We start from the raw sequence: 8,571 nt of genomic DNA, 5'->3' as shown, positions 1-8,571 counted from the left end.
TTCATCTCTTCCTTCTTGCCTATCATCACCTGCATCACTCATCTCTGTGGGGTCTTCAACTTCAATAGGATCAACAGCTAAGCTAGTAGAAGAATCTCTTTTCTCATCAACCTTGACATCTGCACTTTCCACAATTTTGCCAAGTCTTTTGTTATAGCATCTATAGGCTTTGCTTGTGGTGGAGTAGCCTAGAAAGATGCCTCATTAGCTCTATCATCAAACTTCCCCAAATCTTGATTGGTATTTTTGATGTAGCAGTTGCTAACAAAGACTTTGAAATGTCTTACTGTAGCTTTCTTGCAAAACCAAATCTCATAGGGAGTTTTATTCTCATGAACTCTCAACATACACCTGTTGTGAATATATACTGCAATGTGTACTGCTTCTCTCCAAAATTTGTTACCCATGCCATTTTCAATCAACATGGTCCTGGCCATCTCTTGAATAGTCCTGTTCTTCCTTTCTGCAACACCATTTGGTTGAGGTGTTCTTACAGCTACGGTCTGTCTTCTGATGTCATTTTCATAAAAATATTCTTTGAAGTTTGTCCAGGTGTACTCACCTGCTCTATCAGATCTTAGACATTTAATCACTTTCCCTGTCTATTTCTCAACTTGCTTTCTGAAGACTTTGAATATTTCTAGTGCTTCTGATTTGTGCTTCAAGAAATATGCCCATGTCATTCTGGAGTGGTCATCAATAAATAAAATAAAATATCTCTTTCATGTGATGCCCTGTGTCCTCATATGACCACATATATCAGTGTGTACCAACTCCAATGGTTGACTAGTATGATACTCTTTTGACTCGAAAGATACTCTAGTCTGTTTCCCTTTCTAACAAGAACTACAAATATGGTTTGATGGCTTTTTCAAAATAGGTATATCTCTAACAACCCTTTTTGAAAAAAAATTTGCAAGACTGTTGAACCCAATATGTCCAAGCCTCCTATGCCATAACCATGTCTCTTCCTCCATGCTTACCATACAAATATCTTCAACTGTCTCAGTCGGAGTGTAGATATTCCTTGAAGTTCTCTTTTTTGTGGCCATCAACTTTCCTGTGCTTGTTCTTCTAATTTCACAACCCTGGCTATTAAACACCACTTCATGTCCCCTGTCACAGATTTGACTGATATTGAGTAAGTTGTGTTTAGACCCTTTCACATACAACACATCTTGACATTGCACCTTCTCATTGTTGAGACTAATGGTACCCTTTCCAGCTATTTTGGTACTATCATTGTTCCCAAACTTCACTGACCCACGTGCATAGGTCTCAAACTTCTCAACCTCTTCTTGTCTCCAGTCATGTGACTTAAGCAGGTACTATCAAGAATCCATGATGTTGAGTCCCCTTGAGCTCAACAAGTTGTTTGTACAACCATAGAACTATTGCCCTTTTCTGCACTGCTCTTCTGAACCCAAACTCTGTTTCTTGATTGAGGTTTCTGTAGTTGCTTCTCTCTAGGAATCTATTTCTTAGGCTTCGTTGCTTTATCACTTCTGACATTGATTGGCTACCTCAGTTATATGGTCTCTGTGGAGGAAATACGATTCTGCAGTCTCTGGCAATAAGTCCATAATTGCTACATTTGTAGCACTCAACCATCACATCCATTAGGGGTGCAAAAGTATTCCTGTCAACGAAGTTTGATGGACCGAGATTGAATTTGCAATCTGAAATTTTTTGTCCAAAAGTATTACACTTGAACAATGACCTTGAAAGAGTTGTCTTTGTCTCATTGGCTCTCTTTGCCACCTGTAATGAGCTCTATGATCATCAAATTTTCTAGATTTCTGTTGAGAATCATAATCGTAACTAAAGTTTTCTACTCGCCTGCCTGGCCATGCCATTTGTTGTTGTCTAGCATGGTTAGTCTTATGGGGTGGAGTTTGATTTTTCTCAACTCTCTTATCATTCACAGTAATAGGATTCTGAGCTGTGCCTTTTCCTTTTCCCTTGGCACTCTTTCATGATTCCCCTACAAATCCAAGATCGAATTTGTTGTTAGCTAATCTCTGAGCACTAAGGATCTCATCAAGCTTCTTACTACTGGGTTGCACCTGTGAAGATGTTTCTATGTCTTGCATACCTGAGTCCTTCTCAAACTCTGCTGCTTTTGCCTTGAGAGCCTCAATTTCCTTTTGAAAGTCAGAATATTCAGCTAAAATATTGGACTCTTCTTCCAATTTAGCCTTCAGAGATAGATTTTTTTATTCAAGCTTTGTGAATTTTGTAGGTTCTTTCTTGAGCTCTTTGAGAGCAGCTCTAAACTCTTCTTCAAAGTTCACCTCTCCTTCTTCTTCATCTTCAGAAGTTGTGCATGTTCTAGGTGATTAATTCTCTTTTTCTTCAAACACCATAAACATGACATGATCATCTACATCATCTGATTCATTTTCAGATTCTTCCTTAGATGTGGCATTGCTCCTTTTGGAAATGAAACTTCTTTTCTTGAATTGATTTTTCTTGGATGACTTGGTGAAAAACTTCTTCTTTCCCTTAAAACTTGTTTTCTTTTCTTCTTCATCACCACTCTCCATTTGCCCCTTGTGGGGACATTTAGCTGCAAAGTGTCCGCCTAAGACTCGAGAGGGAAGTCGATTGATAAAATAGGTGGTTGTAAGAACAACATCACCTCAGAAGCAGGGAGGAACAACCATAGTAAACATAAGAGAACAAGCAACCTCCAAGAGATGTCTGTTCTGGCGTTCAACCACTCCATTTTGAGCAGGAGTGTCAACACAAGAGGCCTGGTGTATGATTCCATGGCTGTCCAAATAAGAGCGGAAGGCACCATCCATATACTCTTTTCCATTATCTGGCGAAGAATCTTCACCTTGGCATTGAATTGGGTCTGAACCATCTTATGGAATAGAGTGAAACAAGTGAAGACGTCACTCTTACTATGCATCAAATACACCCAAGTTGTCTGGCTAAAACAGTCAATGAAAGTGACAAACCATCTAAATCCAGAAGTAGAAATACATCGGGCAGGGCCCCACACATCAAAATGTATCAAACCAAAAGGCACATTGCTTCGACTATCAGAAATAGAAAAAATACTTCTAGTTTGCTTTGCCAAAGTGCAATCGTTACAAGAAAAATTATGTTTATTACAACGTTTCATTAGACTAGGAAATAAAGTAGATAAAACTCCTATAGGAGGATGGCCCAAATGACGGTGCCAATTATTCAACTCAAAAAGTGTAGAATCAAAATCAAAAGATGCCGGCTGAGATGTCAAAGCTCCCCGGGAACTATTAAGTATGTACAGACCACCTAACACTTAACCACATGCAATCGAATTGTCCATTGCCAAGTCCTGAAACAAACAATAGGTTGGAAAAAAATGTTACTTTGCAATTTAAATCCCTAGTTAGGCTACTAATGGAAAGCAAATTAGTAGTAAACTTTGGAACATAGAAGACAGAGGAAAGGTTAAGAGAGGAAGTGCACTAGACAGATCCCTTCCCCGAGATAGGAGAAAGAGACCCATCAGCAACACGAATCTTGTTATGACCAAAAGGAGGAAAATACTTGGAAAAAACAGATGAAGAACCTATCATATGGTCGGTTGCCCCTGAGTCAATTACCCAAGAATCGGGCAGGACTGAGGTGTAGTTCCCACCAAATGAAATACCTGTGGAAGAAGAAGAATTTGGGTTGGTAGGCAGAGACAAAGCCGAGGCAGCCATGGAAGGAGATACTGATGCCGAAGATGTGTCCAATCAATTCACCATATCCCAAAGATTTTACAATTCAGCCACTACTTGCGAAAGAGATTGATCAGGCTGGTCGTCAGAAGTTGCCTAATGGGCACGGGTGTTACTAGGCCGATTGGATCCACCCCTTCCACTCCCGCGAGTCTCCGCAGGGCGACCATGAAGCTTCCAACAATGATCTTTGGTATGCCACTCCTTCCCACAGTGATCACATTTAATAGGAGGGCGATCACCAGATGTTCGATCAGTACTAGCAAACCTGGTAGAAGTTCTTCAGGAAGACTGCGAACCAGAGACAAGAGCCGATCGTTTTGGAGTGATAGGATGAACCATGGTTGTACGCCTACTGTCCTCAGCCGATAGAATCACATAGGCTTGCTCCAGAGATGGAAGTGGGTCTCAGTTCAAAATATTGGCACGAATCTGATCAAACTCAATATTGAGGCCGGCCAAAAAATAAAAAACACGTAAGCCATCCTCCCACTTACGGAAGGTCATGGCATCAACATTGCAGGTAGCAGTGAAGGTGCGCAGAAAATCCAACTGCTGCCACATATTACACATGGTATTGTAATACTGAGACAGTGACAACTCCACCTGCTTGGTAGAGTGAATCTTCTGACGAAGCTCGTAACATTGGGCAGCATTCCCAACCTGAGAATAAGTGCCCTTGGCTGTTTTCCTAATCTTCGCAACTGAATCAAGAAGAAGATAGCGCCCGGCAATATCTTACTCCATCAAATTGACAAGATATGACATGACCAAAAAATTGAAGTTCATCCATCGATCCACTACAGAACCAGCCTCGGTAGGCTAACTTGAGTGCCCGTGACATAGCCAGAGAGACCACAGGATCCAATAGCGAACAAGCAAGAACGAGACCATAAAAGATAATTGCTGCCATTGAGTTTGATGGGATTCCCCGAAAATGGAATAAGAATCCCGAAAATGGAATAAAGTCACGTTGGGATGACCCCTAAGAACCAGAGGAAGCAGACGTGATCTCTGAAACGTCAGGCATGGTGGCTGGAAAAAATCGCAAAAACCAATAAACAAAGCCCTAAAAATAATCAAAACATATGGAGGGGAAAAAGATAGCTTTATTTATTCAAAGTAGCAATTGTACTTTATCATTACAAGTAAGATTTTTAAATAGAGCACTTCTAATTGGTTAAGATGGTCATTACATCAAGGATTTGGGTACTCGAATAGGGCAAGTCCTTCCATTATAAATTATTGGGGTTGGAGCTGATGGAGTAACCAAATGGTACATTGATGACATATTCCTCTAACCGAAATTAATTATGAAGTGGGTCGGGACCACCTGGAACATCTACTCGGACATGAACACCTGGAAAATCATTGTGCGTTTGAATGGGGTCAGTCTTTCCATCATTAATTATTGGGCTTGGAGCTGATGGTGGAACCAACTTGACACCTGAGGGAATTTTGCTCTTTAAATCCATGTGTACTGATCTTGCTTCAGCAACAGGAGCATGACTTGAATGCAGTAACGCAACGATTAGAATAATTACTAGCATCTTTGGTACGAGGTGATTTGAGGCTTCCATTGCTTCAAGAACTTCCAAGGGAAGAAGATCTGATCGATGAGTCTCCTTTGCTTGGGAGATGGTTGGTTTATATAGGAATTTTAGGTAGCATTGACAACAACACCCAATTTAGGAAATTGCCAAAAAAAAAAATGTTGGAGAGATCTTTGAGCTAAAATTGGAAACGTCAGCCTCAAATCAATACTAAGTTTAACTTCTATGTTTTTTCCTTAAAACGGCAACCTCAAAACATTAACTTCCATAATTTTTTTCTTTAAACAAAAGCCTCAAATCACTACTAACTTAACTTCCCCTTCCCATGGCCTTAAGACTAGGAATTTTCTTAATGGAGATAACACCCTCCATGCTGTCAAGGATAAGAAGGAAGAAAACAAAAACTGAAAAAGAATGGAACACCCCCTCCCCCTCCATAAATCGTATTTCTATTTTTGTTATAGAAAATTATTTACTCAATGAAACTTGATAAACACATAGTTGTTGTGATGTTCTTATAGGTCAATGTCACCAGTATCCTACATTAATTGGAATGAGATTTTATGGCAACCTTGGTTCATATAGTTTCCTATTTGAAGTGTTTCTTATTATGGAAACTTAGGATTAGCCATGAAGGAGAAGTTACCTATTTGGAAACTTATTCCTGTAACTTTATATTATTTTGGGGAAATCCTCAAGTTGATATATTGCCCAATATTGATAAATCAATATCGGCTCTCTGTGGCATAGTTTTATAGTTATATTTATGATCTATTTATAATAATCAATAATGATAATAGGTTATGGGCTATAAACAATAATTGTTTGGTTACTATTCGAAATAATAGATAATATAACGAAAAATAGGTTTGGAATGTCTAATGCATAATATATTATGTATTTGCTTTGTAAGAAGTACATGTATATTTGAACATAGGGACCCACACAACGGTAATATCTAATGCAAAGTATACAAAGTAGGCACCGTCAGTTGGTGAATTGATCAAAAAATTATATGAAAAATAAAATGACGTGAAAAATGCTAGTCTATCAATATTTATCTTTAAAATTGTCATGCCAAGGTAAAATGTCAAATAAACATAAGCCCATCAATAATGATCTTTAACAAAAACCATATCAAAAAGTTCAATGAAAATTATAAAACACACAATTGACACAATTGTTTATCATCAATCATGGTAAGCTTCTTCAATTTGATCTGCAATTTGTTTTCAATATGCTTACCAATGTTGTTGTGTACGACGTACAACATTTACAATACTCACGATCGCATTGTCGTCACTATCTCTATCACTGTCCTCATCTTCGCTATCAAACTCTACCCTCTCAGTTTTTTCAAAAAGCCAATTTGATGCCACTTGTTTTCTAATAAAATTATGTATGGCTACATATGCAAGTACAATCAAATGCTTCTTCGAGACTCCGAATGATCGCTCAATAACAGTCCTTAAAGATGAGTGTGTAAAAGCTGGCTTTGTAGAGATAGATAATGGATACATGTAGTGGTTCTTTGAAACCAAATACTAAAGATCCAGAACAGCAATTGTTGGATAGATGTTTCTTCCTCTCTCAAATACCCTCATTTGAGGTATAATCTTTGAGCAATTCTGCTTCTTTTTTTTTCATTACAAATGCTGCTTATTTTATTATTTCTCTCACCATGGAAGCTATGGATTCAAACCCTTTGCAGTCCTCTCTGCAAAGTAAAGAAACCCAAAAGTTCTTTCATTACAAATGCAGTTTATTTTATTCTTTCTCTCACACCATGGAAGCTATGGATTTAAATCCTTTACAGCCCTCTCTCCAAAGTAAAGAAACCCAAAAGCAAAAGACAAAACTATCAATTTGGGAATTTCTGTTGTGCTCTTTAATGAGAAGAGCTAAACAGCTTTTTCTATATATTAGTTAAGTTGTAAAACTGTTTTCTTTGGGGGGGGGGGGGGGGGGGGTCACTGCTCCAATTGCTCGATATAATGCATCACAAAGCATGAACTAATAACATTAAGCAAACACATGCACTGCCTAATGATAATTATGATGCTAAATTACAAAGGACCATTACTGTACAATAGCCGATTCAAGAGTCTTCAAGATCACCTGCAAATCTCCACAGGTCCACCTTAGCCCAACTACGTGGTAAGGAAGGTAAAGATAACATATATTAGAACATTAGAATCTAGATTTGGCCCTTCAGTACTCACAAGGGCCGAATCGAATATACTTAAGGTTAAAGTGATAATACGTATTATACGAGCATAGTGATATCCAATAAATTCTGTCCCTGCCACCTGAATAGGCACAAGTATTTTAGTGTGCACCAATCCTATGAGTCCAGGGCTTTCAATTTCTAGACAGCATGAATGAATCTCACGATCACTACTCCAATTGTTTGGTTCACTTCCACTATTATAACTTAATGGCTTGTACAATTACAATGACGGTAAAAAAAACCATACTCAGAAAATTACATCAAAAGAAGTGCCAGAGAATACTATGAACGATAGCCCCATTTCTGCTTTATCACACTTTCAAATTAGTTAACTTAATGGCTTTAATCCAACTTCATCTCTACTTGCCTCCTCAACAGTTTTTGGTTCAACATGTGAGAGAAGATAGTAGGTGTTGGAGTACACTTTTCTAGTTTTCTTACCTGCACTCCTGGTTCTCGTCCCTGCACTAGGATCACCTATAATTTGATTTTCTGGATGATTCTTAACAGTCCTGCTTTGCCTTTCTTGATCATCCGTCTCAATGTCAGTCTTGTCATGTTCATGTTCATCTCTTCCTTCTTGCCTATCATCACCTGCATCACTCATCTCAGTGAGGTCTTCAACTTCAATTGGATCAACACCTGAGCTAGTAGAAGAATCTCTTTTCTCATCAACCTTGACATCTGCACTTTCCACAATTTTGCCAAGTCTTTTGTTGTAGCATCTGTAGGCTTTGCTTGTGATGGATTAGCCTAGAAAGGTGCCATCATCAGCTCTATCATCAAACTTCCCCAAATCTTGATTGGTATTTTTTATGTAGCACTTACTACCAAAGACTTTGAAATGTAATACTGTAACTTTCTTGCAAAACCAAATCTCATAGGGAGTTTTGTTATCATGAGCTCTCAACATACACCTGTTGTGAATATATACTGCAGTGTATACTGTTTCTCTCCAAAATTTGTTACCCATGTCATTTTCAATCAACATGCTCCTGTCCATCTCTTGAATAGTCCTGTTCTTCCTTTCTACCACACCATTTTGTTGAGGTGTTTGATGAGGCATAAA

This window comes from Telopea speciosissima, chromosome 9, assembly GCF_018873765.1.
Source record: "Telopea speciosissima isolate NSW1024214 ecotype Mountain lineage chromosome 9, Tspe_v1, whole genome shotgun sequence".
Lineage (NCBI taxonomy): Eukaryota > Viridiplantae > Streptophyta > Magnoliopsida > Proteales > Proteaceae > Telopea > Telopea speciosissima.
Note: the sequence above shows the minus strand (reverse complement) of the source record.